This window comes from Hesperophylax consimilis, chromosome 21 (genome assembly GCF_061612785.1).
Source record: "Hesperophylax consimilis isolate HC1 chromosome 21, BYU_Hcon_1.0, whole genome shotgun sequence".
Classification (NCBI taxonomy): domain Eukaryota; kingdom Metazoa; phylum Arthropoda; class Insecta; order Trichoptera; family Limnephilidae; genus Hesperophylax; species Hesperophylax consimilis.
This window is the reverse complement of record NC_142856.1, coordinates 1,203,145-1,220,898: the sequence shown is the minus strand read 5'-3', so window position 1 is coordinate 1,220,898 and position 17,754 is coordinate 1,203,145. Positions and strand designations below refer to the sequence as shown.

Below are 17,754 nucleotides of genomic sequence, written 5' to 3'. Positions count from 1 at the left end.
ACACTACGACCTCTAGGAACTATACACGGAGAAAAATATTAAGAATCCCATTTTATTTTTAAGCAATAATTATTAGCCTGAAACACCTAAATCTTCCGAAAAAAATAATAACACCTGATTTTCAATAAATTAACAACATTGCATACCAGTAAGTTTTCTTAATGTACCATCTTGGTACACGGAACACACAAACCAACTTACAGACAGACGAAGTGGAAAGGGTTTTTTTATTGTACAAAAAGTATTTTTTGAATTGAATAAGATACTTCTCAATATGATCCTACTCAGGTATTCGTTTCTTAATCCTCGATTATTCCATGTCTTTCTGACTCGTTTCCGACGTCTTTCATCCACTTGCAGGTCCCCTCTTGAAAATTGTTTCTCCGTCAACCTGCTCTCAACGTCCAAAACTATTTAAGTGTCCATTTCTTAATCTTAGTAATTACATCCCTGACTTCTTACGCACACTCGCATGAAAATATTATACATGTATCTACAAGAACTTTTTTATTATGAACAATTTTAGTGAGGATTAAGTTGAGAGCGTTTACACATCTAATAAGATGCAGTCATAACTCGGTGTATTCATTATCCACGTAATGTTGTGGTTCGGTACCGTGACGTGACTTGCGTCAACTTGGTGTCGGGTGGTCACCGTGCGTGACGGGCCTCACTGCCAGTGGTGGCAAATTGCAGATCATGAAGTTACCCTTTGGCGCTTCGCCTACAGGGATACGCAAGTCTCTCTATATACGATATTCGTGTTGTGTAATCACGTCGCAAACGCAGTCCGTACACTACACGGAGCTAATCGGGTAGCGACCCGAATCAAGAGACCTGCGTCGCGTCGTCTCCAATCATTGTCGAATTCCCGAAACGACAAAACTACGCGTTGGTAAAAAAATAAAATCGTAAAATTGCTCCGAGTTCGAGTATCGGTCGAGAGCACCTCTTTTATATTTTCTTTGTCTTCCTCTGTTTCATATTTTCATTGATAAATAATAAGTAATGATATTATTTGCAATCATTAATTTTATATTTCGATTAGATAATTAATAAAGGTTGGGAACTTCTGTTAAGCCGGCAATTTGAAAATTCCTCTATATCCATCAAAAAATTGAGTAAAACAGTGCAGACATTACAAAACGCACGAATTAGCTCCCGCGAATCATAATAACTGCCACGGTTAAAAAAATAATAAAATAAAATACTCCTTGGAAATTACGCCAACCGGAAGAGAGGTGATAATGGGGAAATAAACCACACATTCATGGACTGCCATTTCTCAACCTCCCCCCCACCCCTCCCTCCGCCCCTTACACACTCTAAATAATATCATAATAGTTAGGAAACATACAGAGTTTAATGGAGAGAAAATAATATAGAAGGCGGTGGTTTTGGAAATATTTTCGCCTTGGACGAAATTCACAGTAAAATATGAATACTGATGAGATCCAATAATTCATCAATGGTGGTAATGTTCGGTCCGACTGGAAGAAGGATCAGGTAGCTGGAAAGGTACGTTGTGGAACCAGGAGCCGAATAATCAATGACGATCTTGGTGCAGGATTAGGCTTTCGGGAAAGGGAATATGGTGAAACATCACAGATACTATCTGATATGTGTATCGTCGGAAGGCGAAAACCCCATAAAATAACTAGAGATATGTACCTGTACTTAGAAGACAGAATGTGAAGCTTAAGGCATAATGAACTGAAGGGATAAGGAAGTTTCCTCGAGACGGCGAAGACTCTCCAAGAATTGAAGCGCCAGAGATGTTTGTATGGTATAGTTTTACATAATTTTCACCGGGCAACTATGAGCAGTGGAACTTCAACACTTTTGAAAAGTGATATGAAGTCATGAAAAGTGATGAAAAAAGGTTAGGCTAGGTTAGGTTTAAAAGCCATTTTTTAAACACAATGACTGTATATCACTTTTCAAAGTGTGTTGAATTGCCATTATCCTGAGTTATCATGGAATTGTTATACATACTTTGCATTCGGCTAGGGCTGTTAGAATGTGGACATTTGTACCATCTTACGTGTGGAATGCGAAACAGTTGTCACACATAAAATTACAATACCTTCCCAGTAGATAGGAGAGTTTAGAGCTACTTCAAGATATAAAGTAAAGCAAAAATGTTTACGGAAAATTTATAAGCAATGTATGATGGAAACTTCCCTGATTAATAATATAAGAACAGTAATGTCATAAACTTCTTACATTGTATACATTCAAGTAATACATTTATATATAAGTCATAGGAATTATATTAAAAAGAACAATAAAGTACGTATATAAGGAAAATGATATGCACTTATAAAGGCAAAATATTATTAACCAACGTGAACATCAAATAGATACGCTTAAAAATAGTACCTAATTTGAATCAGAACAGTGACAAATCAGAACACTTTTGAAAAGTAATATAAAATCATGAAAAAACTAGGGTTCCCGTTGAATCACTATAATTCACATAATATATTAATATATATTTTTTTTTTAAAAAAGAAAGACAAACATTCCCAGGTTACGAATAACCCAACAATGTTTGAAAATCTCCTACTACCACCACAGAAAGTCGAAAATGTTGCTTGTGTTGTGATGGAGGACTTAGCCAGCCGAGGAATCGAACACGCGACGCTCGGGTGAGACCCAAGCGCTATGCCCACTCAACCACTGACCGGTAAAAGTGCATTCATCAAATTACATTCAATAGGCAACTTTATACGTAAATTAGTTACAATATTTCAAAAGGATGATTTCATATTACAGCATCATAAAAATACTTTAACTAAGGTCACGTATTCGTTTAAACTGTCAATCAGCTAAAAAAGATTGTATTTCATTTTAATGTGCGCATCACACAAGAGTCCCAACTGCTCTCAACCGTCTGGAGCTAGTGAGACTATGGTATGCTGTGAGGCCGAAGGTAGTGGGGAGGGAAAGGATATGCGGGAGCGGAACCTGGCTATTCAGATCTAATAAATACATCGATTGTGTAATAATAGTATAATATACATATTTTGAGGTTTGGAATTTATTATTCATACTTATTTCCCCATTGCCACAATGTCCAGAGAAAGGAGAATGTACAAGGAAACCGACCTTGCTACGAATTAAAGCGCTAATCAACTGATCGTAAAACACAAATGGATGCATTATATTCGTTATCATAATGGGATGTAATTATTCATGTTGTACATATAAATAAATTGTTATTGTAGAACACGTGAAGACAAGCGAAACTGTGAAACATTTGTAAGCAAGAAATATAAACACGGTAAAAAAACAATCAATTTTGATATCTCTGCGATTGTGGCCTTGTATGGTAATTATTGTGTAATTTCCCACAGGTACAACTAAATAACATAAAAACTTTAGTGCATTTGGGTAATACTGTGTAGGAAGGCAACAATTATTATCAATATGTAATTAAGCAATTTTGATAAAGCACGAGAGCACAGTGGAACGTTGGCAATCCCATTTGAGGAATGTTGTGAAGCTAAATTAACTGTGCAGCGAAGGGAGAAGAGGTAGAGCAAGATTGGGGAGAACTTACGTAGCCAACAGAGGCAGTAAAGCTATGCATGTTCTAAGAAAAACAATTGGAAAATAAGGGATGGAAAATCTATGAACAATAATCACTTTTCTGTATAAATTTATCTTTGAGGGAGGCCTTTGTCAAAAGCTGTACGCAAGAAGGCTTACGAAGAAGAATACAATTTATTACAGTATGATTGCGTGCAGATATAGACATTGTATTGCTCATCGCCGTTGACCCATAATACATCCATTACAAATTGTAATAAACTGTGATGAGGTATGTATCTATCTGATTTAATGATAATGTTCAATAGCACGGAAAATAAGATCAAATTACGGGACGGGACTTTTTTCATTCTTTTTATTTACGACATATTATATTGTTATCTAATACTTTGTAAGCAGTGGAACACTTAGTCCCGTAAATGCAAATATATATTTAAGATCAAGTTCGATATGTCGAAGACTTTAGCAGCAAAATTGAATTGAATTAATTAAATGCGTCGTCTGTCATCTTATAACACTAATTGTCAACATTAAAATTATTATTATTTTTTAATGATAAACTAATGTTTATAAGACAAGGTTTTATGCATAGAATAAAGGATAACAAATAATTATAAGCAATAATTAGTCGCCTGAAATATAAATACAAATTGAAAATATCTCCCGAGTAAAAATAAATGCCGCAAACGGGAATTGAACCCGTGCCTTCCGATGTCCGGTCAGGTGTTCTGAATCCACTGAGCTATGTCGGCTTATTTCCAACCCGCCAAATGATTCAATATGTACTAGTACCTCAATCGACAATTACGTTTATTATATTTTTCCACCTGTAAACAACCAACTTTATTTTTGTAAGAAAGGCTTTGTTGGTGCTAAATTTCTCACTAGATGGCGTCGAGACATATGATATCTTCATTTATTGGTGAAATATTTTTGACTTGTCAAATATTATTATTTTTAATGATAAACTAATGTTTAGAAGACAAGGTTTTATGCATAACATAAAGAATAACAAACAATTATAAGCAATAATATTATTTATTTTTACTCGGGAGATATTTTCAATTTGTATTAATATTTCGGGCGACTAATTAATTATTGCTTATAATTATTTCATTTTCGTAACTTCTGCAGGAGAAACACTCCCTACTTATATTACCTCGAAGTGGCCGACTGACTAATCGACAAGAACCGATTATTTTTTACGAGGTATCCCTGCGAACGGGTGCAATGGACAAGTCCACTCAATTTATTAAGGCCATTTTAAAATCACGAAAGCGCCTTCATTACGGGTCGGAGAAGAAAGTTGCTAGTTAATGTATTTTCGAAAATGTATTTATTATTTTTCATATGATCCGATTGTGGATGTCAACATAGTCTTGACTGTGAACTGTAATACTTAAAAATTAATTTTGTTTATAACACAGTCAACGAATTCTAGAATTTTTGCTTTGAATTTTAGTGCTATTTTCAAAATATGGAGTGTTTGTTTGGAGAATTCAAAGCGACAAAATGCCTAACTGTAATATAATATTTTTAACACAAAATGTGAATAATTTAATGCAATGCAAAATGACGCCACGGAAAATGATTTATTTATTTTTCAATCTCCATGCAACAGTTATATACAATATTATTGGGTGCAGATATAGATATTGTACCGTTATATCGTTAAAATAAAGGGGATACTTAGCTACATGACAATGTGGTTGCGATTTTGTATATTGTTTATTTTGAATTTTTGTTGACTATATTATTAATTTGCACTGATTTGTATACCCACTATTTCTATTTTTATTTGTTTGTGTTGATTTGAGTTTTTATTGTTAATATTATTCCATTGCTCATTATTATACCTATAAATATATAAATTATTATTATTATATTGGAGGCACTGCTGAAAACCAGCTGCATTCTCGGAGAGATCCGGAATGCATAGCTGAGCAATGACCTTTTTGTCAATTGAATTTATGTTAAAAAATATGTAGAATTTATCTATTAGCAAATATATTTATTATTATTATTATATTCCAATATATTATTACAGAGAAGAGTACAAATTACTTCAATTGCAATTTTCAAAATTGGAACTGATTTGTCGAGAATTCAGATTGGGTATTCGTGATTTTTCTTTTATTGCTCAGTTGTTTAAAATACACTATTCCACTGCACACTATGGGAAACCAATACTTAGGTGATGTCGATATATTTAATATTAACTGCGAATTACGTGAATCACGTAAAAGATTTATTCCAACCATAATACGTCACTGATTCCAACACTATTCCTTAATAGAAGTGTTTTAATTTATGTTATTTTCTTGTTTTTATATTTTTGTGTTTTGCTTGTATTTTTTATTATTTCTTTCTTATGTTTAAAAATTGCTTGTTCTAAATTGTGTACCACCTATAAAAGCCCTCCGGGCGTTAAATAAATAAATAATTTGTTTTTGGTTTTGTTTTACCATTTGTATAAAGATATATGTGCAACATTGCATAATTGTTTTTATATTTAATTTAATATATTTTCTTATGTTTTCTTTTTATATTTTCTTATTTATGTTACCACCATAATACGGTCGAGTATTAATAAAAAAAAATAATTATATAATGAGGAAACCATTAACATTCTTTTAAATACATAGTTTTTCCCGCGATTTCCCGTGAGTAATTGGATAACCTTAATAGTGCCATTTTTGTGAAAAATCACCTCAAAGCGACATAAATTTTCCTATAAATTATTATTTTTAAGTGCTGGAGCCGTTGAATCAGTTGCATTCTTAAATGGGTGAATGTTGCGAGGCTACAGAAATAAGGAAAGGTACCAAAGGTACATAGTAGAAGAGTATTCAGATCGGTACCTAAACACTAGTGAAGTCATTTCAAGCAACGATTCAGAATAATGGTCTCTGGCGAATTATAAAGTGTAGAGCTTATAGTCTGCTTATATCCCAGCTGTAAGAGATGTGACTGACAGCAGACATTAAATGAGAAACCTTTTGTAAAATATTTTATATTTCTGACTTTGAAACGACGAATTTGACGTGTAAAAGCTACATTATGTAAAGTCCTTTCGTCTTAAAAAAGATTTGAAGGGTTCACGTTCTCCACCTTCTCCTAAACCCTCGTCATATTTAATGCAACCCAAAAAAGAAAAGGACAAAAGTTTATTCAATGAAGTACACTCAAAATAAATACCCCTCGGATCAAAAACCTCCTAAAAAGGATTCCGTGTTCAAAATAAATTATTATTTCAACGGATAAACGTCTCATCTGAATCATTCGCTGCTATCCCAAACGTAATAAAAATTCTCGCTTGACCCTTTGGTTACTGAATTATTAATTGCCACCCTAACATACACAAGTATATTTTTCGATCGATTTCCGTGTCTTAACTTCATTGTTTAGTTTTTCTTAATACTTTAATGCACATTTTAACACTATAATGTCGGGAATTTTACCGCCAAATTGGGGGCGAGGCGCGGGTGTTTTTTTTTCAGCGCCAAAATTAGACTTTCCGCAAAATATTCATATCTTATGATCTATTTGATATTTTTCGATGAAACTTTCAGTGTTTTACTTTAAAAAGATGTCTCTATTTATTTACTTACAATGTATGTGTAATTCCTTTTTTATGAACAAAAACTTTCTACTTTCTTGGGAATCATAGAAAAAACAGTATTTCACAATCGAAATAACATATCGAAATTTATTCATCCAAAATTACAAGATTATTTAGAAATATTCAATACATATAAAAAAACTATAACCTGATAGTGCTTCAATGTGTGATAGCGTTCGAAACACTTTCCTTTATGCAGGGGCACATTGCAAAACTTGCACATGTACCGCGTTTCACTGCGTAGTTTGTGAGCGGAACATACGCGATAACCATTTTTATTTTAACATATTTTAACATTTACATATATTTTTATTTTTTTGTTGTGTTTCAAACTCATTTGTATCGACAGGTAGATAGATCGGGTACCGCCAACAATAGAAAATACATGACCCCGCACCCATTTAGAACCCCCTTTTTACAAGTTTCCCGCTCCTTACCGCTTTGCGCAACAAAACGAGTTAACTCGTCTCCCGCGTCTTACTGTAAAAAGGCGTATGACGAGTTTTTTCGTTTCCCGCAAAGAATGTGTTAATTGAGGCGGTTCTGCAATAGTACGGCAGTCGGGAAATGTTTTGTTTATTAAAGACAAGTTTTGAGGTTATTTAAGGAGTAATTAAATATATCCACAATTTTAGAATAAATAATTTCATTCTAAATTTCAGTGGTAACTAAAAACAAACGGATATTGCAAATTTATTAAGAATCTCAAATTATTCGAAATCCGGTTAATAACGGGAATACAGGCCACTTAACGAATGAATTGATAGGTTTCGTAATAAACTTTGGTAAAATACGTACGTCTTATTACGATGGCGGAATACGTGTTCATAAAAATCCTAATATTTCCGCATTTTGTTATTGTATATTATTAAGACAAATAAATGTTGGTGCGTTAACAAGTTGTCATATGAACATGTTAGGAATTTACTAAAAGTTTATCGGATAACGGCCTGCAATCCCGTTTTTAACCGGATTATCAATAATTTGAAGACATTTTTAATAAATTAGCAATACTCAATAATCTGTCACGAAATAAAAATCATGATTATTTTGCACTGATTTAAATGAACGAAGCACCAGACAAGCAAGAGCTGTGAGTAAATAAAGGGTTAAATTGGGATATAAAGAATACTTCCTTATATAGTTAGTGTCATTCCCTTTTTACCCGGCGCCTGAGGTCAGCCGCTCGGCCTCCATTAATCACACTGGACTGGACCGCATTCCCCGGAGGCGCCTTCCCTCTGACTTATATGCGATCTTCCCGACACCTTTCTCATCGGCGCCTCTTTTTCCTGGGGTGCATATGATTTCAAATTCTTTGTGGACTTTTTATAATACATTATTTCAACAGTCACTTTTGACAAAGTGGCCGCAAGTAGTAGTAACGTTTCCTGTGTCTGTTAGTCATTAATTTGCTATTTTCGAGTTGTAATATGAGTTTTTGTAATGTACGGCGTTGGTACGTACACTTGTTACTATTTTTCAAATTTAATTATTAGTGATTCTTAAACGAACATCTGATAAAGATTTTCTTCTGTTTCAGATCAAGATCAAGAATCGATAATATTGTTTTCAATAATTAAATAGTACAATTTGAGGTTTAATTAATAAGTTATTTTAATCACATATTTTTTTAATTTTTCCACTTGTTTGTGTAATTCACTAGTGTTTTTAGAACTAACTGAAAATTATAAAGTAGAGAAATAATATGATGTTGTTGGGTCCCTACCCAACCCAACGGTAGTAAAGGTGGATATTGAAGGGGGAGTTCAAATAACGAAATATGGGTAGCAATGGTTAGTATTTACCTATTTTTATATTCATTTATTTATTGTTATTTTTTAGTAATACTTATTCAGTCAGTAAAATGTTATTGTTGCCAACAAGCAACACCGTGTTTATTTTTGCAATAATTTCGTATGTTTGTGTTCTGAATATTTACTTCACTAAAATTAATTTAATTTACTAAAATCGTAAGGCTGCATATCTCGACACAGGAGTTCCCTAGTCAGATGAGCGGCTTATGATTTTGCTGTAATATAATTTTTTTAATAAATAAATATAAAATAAAGGTGATTTGCAGGCTGATTTTGATAACTTCATTAATTTATATATATTTTTTATAGTTTTGTAGAAATTGTTATATGATAAAGTTAATGCCTAAAAAAATACATTTTTTTATTTATTTATTAATAGCTAGGTGACTATTTTAAAGAGCTATTTTCGTGAAATGAATTCCGAGAGCTTTATATATATTAACTGATAATAGAAACTGTGTACAAAGATTGGTAATGCGATGAATTTACCAAAATAAATAGGAATTCAAATTTGTGAGCACTGCCAACTTTATTATTATAAGTACATCTATAAATTTATATAAAGGATAGTGTATGGTGGGTGGCAGACTTGGATTTGATTTTCATACAAATCTAAAATATTATTACGAGATTGTTAAAATTTTGCACACTTGACCATCAAAACAAGAGGAAGGTCACAGTCTACATGAAATTTCGAAAAAGTTTGCGAAAAGCCTGGGCAACGCCGGGGACGTCAAGCAAGTATAATTATGAAGCGGACGGATTGAGAAAAGGGTTTTAAGAAAATGTATGAAGTGGAAGTACAAGTGTAAGGAAGGGGTCGGGGACGTCTTCGGAAGACTTAACACTAGCAGGTGAATCTAACACTTGAGTAGAGACATGATAATGTTCAGAATAAAAGAAGAGTCTGTATGATACGAAGTATGAATGGGAATGAAGTATGTGACAAGGACAGAGTTGTGACCGTCAATAATAAATTAATGTATTCCCACGAAAACAATAATGCCATGGTTACACCCTCAACAGCGAGTACTATGCTCACTTCCAAAAATAGCCTCTCGCGATTCGCAGGGGAGATTGGACGTTTTTTAAATGAGGATTGGCGTTTTCATTCCTCCGAGCCCGTTGCAAGGCTGTGAGACTGTTACGCCAGATATTATCAACGGTTCAAAGACCCGTGACGCAACCCGTAATTAATCCCGAAGACGAAGACTGTTTATTTGGGAATGTTCCGTGCCATTTTATTCTTATTATTTTACTCTGGGAAAGCCACGGTCTAATGCATTTTTCCCGCAGCGAGCTTTTTGTTTTCATTATATAGTGACGTGTTTATCGATGTCCTTTCGCCCACCAGTAACGTATGACAAGTATTTTCTTTATGGGAACATTTTTCACGGCTAATCGCCTTTCCAACCGACGCGATTTTTGTTATTTTTATCCTTAACGAATGGATTACTTGGGAATGTCAAGTATGACACAGAGGCGTGCAATGATATTAATTCTTATTAAATGAAAAACACACACTTTGTAATATACCACTTTTTTATTTGAATTAATAATGACAGCCAACCGGGTTTCGCTTATCTGAAGAGTTTTTTTAAACTTTTAGTGGAATTATAGACAGCCCGGATTTACTGAGTCTAATCACCTTCAACATATCAACTAGAACTACTCGACCGAAATTTTTTTTTAAAGGCAACAACAATATCAGGACGGAGTCATTTAAATGCTTTTTTGTAACTATATCGCATGCAGTTGGCAGCACTTTAGCAGAAATTGTACATGTGTTCAACTGCACGGAATACAGTTACGAGAAGGTTATAATAAAATACCTAACTAACTAACTAACCATCAAGCCGTTTTCCGAATATTATGTTTGTAAAAGCCCAGGGCATATAAAAAATATAAATAAATATTTTCAAAATCTAATATATACCTACAACATTATTGTTTCGTCTCCGGACATGTCCTGACTCTATTTGATTTACTGGATCATGCTATAAAAATCTTGGAATTGGAAGAAAGTAGGGTGACATTTCGCGTTCATAGCGAAGAGGTGCGCCAGTCGGGTTTTGTTCTTCGAACCTTTATACTTTTCCTCGGTTCGTTGTAGGCTTATTCTCATAAGGTTGGGTGCTCGCTCACGTTGGAGAGGGTTCAGAAAAAGGTTCTGATATTTCTGTACATGAGGGAATGTAGTCACTATCCGTGGCTTTACCCGACGAACTTTCTTCTGGGCATGCTAGGACTTCACTCCCTGTACCTAAGGAGAGAGGGGAATGCCGCCACCCACTTATTCAGACTGCTGTGAGGCTATTATTAATAACTATTTTGTACGTTCCTGATCTTAAACAGTGACATCATAGATTATTATTATTTTCCTACCTGTAAGACCAACCTGCTAATGTTCTCTCGATGGGGAGGAGTATATTGTTACCGAATCAAATCTCTTCCGATGTCGACATATTTTGCGTCAGTGAGGATTAACGCGATCTTCACCACTGTTTTATTTTTTTATATAGATTTTTAAATCTTTTTTTTTTCAAATATTGCACGTGTTATTTTTTGTATATATTATGTGTTATTTTTTTTTAAAGTTTGTTTGGGATTACCAAGATAACATAACATATATATATATATATATATACATAACAAGCCCAACAAAACTCAGGTCTACACTAAAAACTTACCTTTTTAGGCTCTCATACTCTTAAATTAAATATTCCTTCCTGAGAGTAGCATTCTTGTTTTGCCTATGATATATCCTGTTAATTATGCAATTAAATTGCACTTTTTTTAATGGGTTTACATTATTCGAAGCCTTGTTCCCTAATCTGTCTCATGCTGAGGGACGAATCACATTTAAGATAAATTCTAATCAAATTCTTGTACGGTTTTACCGCCCAACATAAAATTTGCTTTTCCTTTCCTAAACACGCTCATTAAAAAAACATAAATAAATACCAGAATTAACAATGGCATTTCCAATTACATGTGTTCCAATTATGTCCTCTGCGTGCGAACTCCCTCTAATAAACAATAAACAGTGTCAATCTCAAGTAACCTCCCAGGTAAGTATGGTCCTGTATATAACCTGCCTGTACAGAATATAAATTTAAAAAACATATAATGTACATCATTATAAGACAGCATCACCCTCATTGGTCAAATGCATTGTACATATAGTTTTGTACGAGGCGTATCCAGAAAGTAAGTGTACTGAGGCTCTCACGACCGAATGAATTTTATTTTCGATATGTTGGCTACACTTACGTGTAGCCTGACTCTTCCCCTCCGAAACGAGACCTGTTTAAGGACCGAGTACGTTGAGAAGTGTCGACGCGACAACACGTTTCGTGAAAAATGTCAATCCAATCTCCCGCCAAGTGCGAAATACGCGGCGTCATCCGTTATCTTGTTTGGAAGGAAAAACCTCCGTTTGAGGTTTATAATGAGTTTAAAGCTGCATATGGTGATAAAGCTATGAATTGTACGAGTGTGCACAAGTGGTATCGCGAGTTTAAAAACGGTTCTCACCTCTTCACCCTCCGCCAAAAAGTACAAAACCACAATTTCAGCCAAGAAAATCATGGCATCCGTGTTTTGGGACTGTCAAGGCATAATGTTGATTGAATATCTGCCTCAAGGGGAGACCATCAATTCTGCAAGATACTGTGAGACCCTAAAAAAATTGCGGAAGGCGATTCATAACAAGAGGAGAGGCATGCTGACAAAGGGAGTCAGCCTGCTGTACGACAATGCCAGACCACACACGGCCAACGCCACGAAGGAACTGCTTGCTTCGTTTAAATGGGATATCCTGAACCACCCCGCGCATTCCCTTAACCTAGCACCTTCAGATTATTATCTCTTTACCTCCCTGAAGCTGTACATGGGTGGAAAAAGGTTTTCAACCGACGAGGAAGTAAAGGAGGAGGTGGAAAAGTGGACGAAGGGGTTGGCGGGAAACTACTTCGAGGAAGGCATCAAAAAGTTGATCCCCCGCTTCACCACCTGCATTGAGAGGAATGGCGACTATGTCGAAAAATAGCTTACATATGTACTACGGTAACCATGTAATTTTTTTGTTTCAATAAAAAAATTTGTAACCTACAAAAATTCAGTACACTTACTTTCTGGATACGCCTCGTATTAGTGATCGACGAATCGGTGGATGCAATCTGTTAGCCATAAGTTGATGTTTTATTTCTGTAGTCTATAGTTGTTAGTAATAAGATAGAGCGTTGTAGAAATATATTATATATATTTGTACAGGACCCTTGAGGTAATTTTTCACAAAAACGGCGCAATCATCCACATATTATTATTACATGATTTAAAAAAAATATAAAAAACTGTATTTGATAATACATTCTTCAGTCATTACAAGAATCAATTACTATGGACCGCAACTGCTACACCAATCCCTAACGTTTATTTGGGGGCACTGAGACGACACTTATTATCAGTTTTACGACGTACTTAAGCACTTGCCCTCTTCACTGCCAATTTAACAATCAACACGCGAAATACTCGAACCCTCATAACGCATACAAAAGCCCGTGGCAAAGCGCACTTGAGAATTACAAAGGACAATTTATACCGGTACTGAATTTAATTTTCGCGGTGCACCCAAGTCCTTCCCTTTCATTGGTAGTATTATAAACTGGCGAATCTAAATCCAGTAAATAATGTTTGCGTTTAATCATTGCCAAAACGATGCGCACATGTTAAATATAATATAGCAGAATTAACACACAAATAGCAGCACCTGACAGCGGGTCATGTTTAACACTATTCATTTAGCTATGTTGTGTATACTTTACAACAAACTATTCATGTTTGTTTTTATAAATATCAACATAGTTACTACACATTGCTATATAACTACTTTCACAGTACCAAGGATTTATTTTGTACTCTTGTTTTATATATATTTATATTGAACTCTTTTGTACAACAGTATTATCTACGATAACTTGTATTGTACCTGCTTATATCGTTCACTCAGTTTATTATATTATGTACTGTGACTTTATTATTGTACTCCTGAACAACTTATCTACAACAATGTATACATGTTAAGGTATTCAAGGCGTGAACAAATAAATAAATTATTATTATTATAAAACATTAACGCAGGAATTAAAAATATGTCATAAACTCAAATTATCGGAGTGCTTTCTCCATTCTTTAGACATTCAAAATTACCGTTAGGTAATCAGCATATTTCGTTCAAAAACCCAAGAATTCAAATTAAATATAATTGACAACCAAAAATTGAACTTTTTTTGCAATTTTTGAATGGTGATAATCACTATACATTTTCGTTGGAATCTACAAGAATAGACCTGCAATATAATAAAAACCGTAATAAAACCTAAAAACTTAAATAAGATCCTAAAAGGCTGAATAAGAACTCCAATTGAAAAACTTACACCAAGAAATATATAATTATTATCCTCGAGGGATATAAGAAAAACTGGAAGAAAGTTGATTCTTAAGCACAGAGCGTTATTTTCGACAGATAACAGATTGCTTAAAGCTTTAGAAGTGTGATTAAGGTGAAACAGATGTGACAATTCCCATACAATCTATTTTTCAGCCACATTTGAAAACTACAGATAATATTTTATTTATTTTAGTACCGAAAAATAATACTCGTAATGAGTTTATCGCGAACGAAAATTTCACTGTTCCTATCACTTATAATAACCAAGTAATTAAATTAACAAAAGTAATTATTTTATGCGGGCACCGCCAGCCGAAATGCCCGAATCCGTGTTAGAAGGAGACAAACATATGTGCGAGCCATATGTTTCACGTGCACGCTATTAGCCCATTCCTACGGTGTTAAAGTGGTCAGTAAATTTGTAGTAAAAATGTCAATTTGCGCGGCTTGATTTGTTATTCTGATAGAATGTTCGTTTTGCTTTTTTACGAATGTTCCAGTATTACTCGTCGCAAGGAACATTTGCGGTTTTGGCACGCAGTAAAAAAGGCAAAATTAACTGTATAATAATTATAGTGAGAGCGGTTGTAATTATTTAGAACTTTCTTAAATCTGTAACTATCACTAGCTAGACGCCCGCCAATTCACATTCTCTCATTCATTCATTCTACAGTCATTGTCTGCCGCGGTTTGAAGTGACTTTTTTCGATTTTGTACAGCATTGTTATTCCATAAAAATGAGGCGTGCCCTTTATAAGAATCATCAGTATTCCGGGAAAAGAGTGAATCCAAGACTAAGTGCGAACGGGATGAAACGTCAGCACGGCGAATCGGAATACAGGTAAGTATTATGAAATTATTTCAAAATATTTTATTATTTTTTAAATATTTTCTCGGTACCTACCTAACTAACTAACCATCACGCTTGTTATTTTATGACCCATGTCGCTCGTTTGGTATAGGGTGATTCATATTTAATGTTGCTCAAAAATTATACTCCTTTAATGCCTTTATATTATATCTTTTAGTTCCCACAAACACTGGCGCGGAAATAAAGAAAACAAGTGTTCGAATGACGAGACCCCTAAAATTAATTTTTGTGGAGAAATCCCATCCTCGAACATTACGTCTGGGGAACGTGGAGTGAAAACGTATAAAAGCTGTTCAAAACTGTTGCGTGTTGAAGCTACATTTCCATCTACGAGTATATCCGACCAGCCAAATACCACAATCGAAACAGCGGCCACGATAGATGTAAACTGGCCTGCTCTGGACCCCGATTTAGAAAACCATAATCTTATTAAAGAGGTGATGGCGTACAGTGATGATAATGAACATTCAATAAAAGGCAATAGAATTGTGGACATTCAGCACGTCCTGAAGTGGGCGTTCGCTATGTCACAGCATTACTTGAAATGCACGTTCTCCAAAATTGAATTGGTGAAAGAATTGCGTACTGGGTTTCATTCTATTTTTTTTTCAATGTAATATGTGTGACACCACATGGAAGCAAACCTCAGAACCCGAACCGGAAAAACTTATCAATAAGTCTTTTGTGTGGGGTACGCTTACAAGTGGCAGCTATTACACCCAAGCTGCTCAAATTCTTAGTGCCATGGATGTCCCAGTAATGTCCGGGTACACATTTAGTAAAATAGAGAGAAATTTGGGCAAATTATGGGAGGGGCATCTCGCAGAACAAATGCGTGAAGCTGGCAAAATGGAAAAGGAAATTGCTATTAAAAAAGGAAATTTCAATGCAGACGGGATACCATCCATCACAGTGTACGTTGATGGAGGCTGGTCCAAAAGGTCGTATGGCCATAACTATAATGCTGCATCCGGAATGGTGAGCATTACATTTTTCTGTAATTTCGATACATAATATTACCTATCAACCTATCACTACTTATTTACTTGCGTGAAATGATTGCTTTTAACTTTTTACAGGCGTGTATCATCGGGAAGGAGACAAAAAAGTGCCTTTACTTAGGTATAAGAAATAAATACTGTTCCATGTGTCATTACTATGACAAAAAAAAATATCACTCAAAAAGAGCACGACTGTTACCGTAACTACTCGGGGGCTTCTACCGCAATGGAAACCGACATAGTTGTCGAAGGCTTCCGGCGCAGTCAAGAATTGCATGGTGTGCAATATTTGTCATATATTGGGGATGGTGATTCCTCTGTATATGCAAATCTGCGTAAAAATGTATCTTACGGCGATAAAATAAAAAAAATTGAATGTAAAAATCATGTGGTGAAGAACTATACAAAGGCTCTGTACAAGGTAACTAAAAACCACAAAGATAATTTCGAGACCCATTTCTATTACGATATAATAATTTGAATAATAATGTGTTTTTCTTTTTAGATTCTAGCTAATACTAAACTTCCATTAACGGGAAGGAAATTATTGAAACCTCGGCTTTGTAAGTTAAGTATGTTAGCAAGAAAGATCATAATAAAGAATCACCAAAACCCGCAAATGATGCGAAAAGATCTCAGAAATGGTGTTGTTCACATCTTTGGCGAACATAGTGACTGTGCTTCTTATTACTGTAGGTGGCAAAAGGCAAAGGAAGAGGGCAATACTGCAAGTATCATGGAAGACACAAATCTTTTGCCGGTGATAAAAAAAGAGGCCGTAGTCTGGAGTCAAATTTGCGCAGCCAATGAGGCCATAATAATGAAATCGGATAGGCTATCGACCGAAACAACTAACGTTGCCGAAAATTTGATGAGTCTGCTGGCGAAATTCAATTGTGGGAAGAGAATTTGTTTGACGAAAAGCGGATCTTTCCAACGCAGAGCTCAACTAAAGTACTAAGAATTAGCGCCTCTAAAAAATAATATCTATCGTCTAATAGTTATAAAACTCTGTCTATCCACAGGGACTTTTTTTGTTTATAATCGCATACACGGCTTACCAAAGCGAGCGAGTGCCGCCCCCTGAACTCTGCCGCCCCTAGGCCGCGGCCTATAAGGCCTATTGATAAATCCAGGACTGCTTCTCTGTGAGAAAGATGATGAATTAATTGGACAAAGTAGACCAATTCAAGCTATCGGACAAAATATTAAAACAAACATTGAAAGAAAAAGGATCTTACAAAAAAAAAGAAATATGGACAGAATATGTGAAAAGAATAAAAAATAAATAAATAAGTAAATAAAAAATCTTTTACTATCGTCGTTCCCGCCAGGCATCGTGAGTTCAATTCCACAGCTGGCTAATTCCTCCATCACGACCCAGGCAACGCTTTCCGCCTGTGATGGCAGTTTTACAACTAGTTTATGGACACCGT

At 34.8% G+C, this 17,754-nt stretch overlaps 1 protein-coding gene and 1 pseudogene across 1 annotated transcript in view; one reads left to right on the top strand and one right to left on the bottom strand.

The window, feature by feature from the left end:
* Nucleotides 1-17,754, bottom strand: part of Naa15-16 (N-alpha-acetyltransferase 15/16) — a 267,380-nt gene that overhangs the window by 56,587 nt on the left and 193,039 nt on the right. The gene's annotated exons all lie outside the window — the stretch shown is intronic.
* LOC149413473 (uncharacterized) lies at nucleotides 15,455-17,279 on the top strand (annotated as a pseudogene).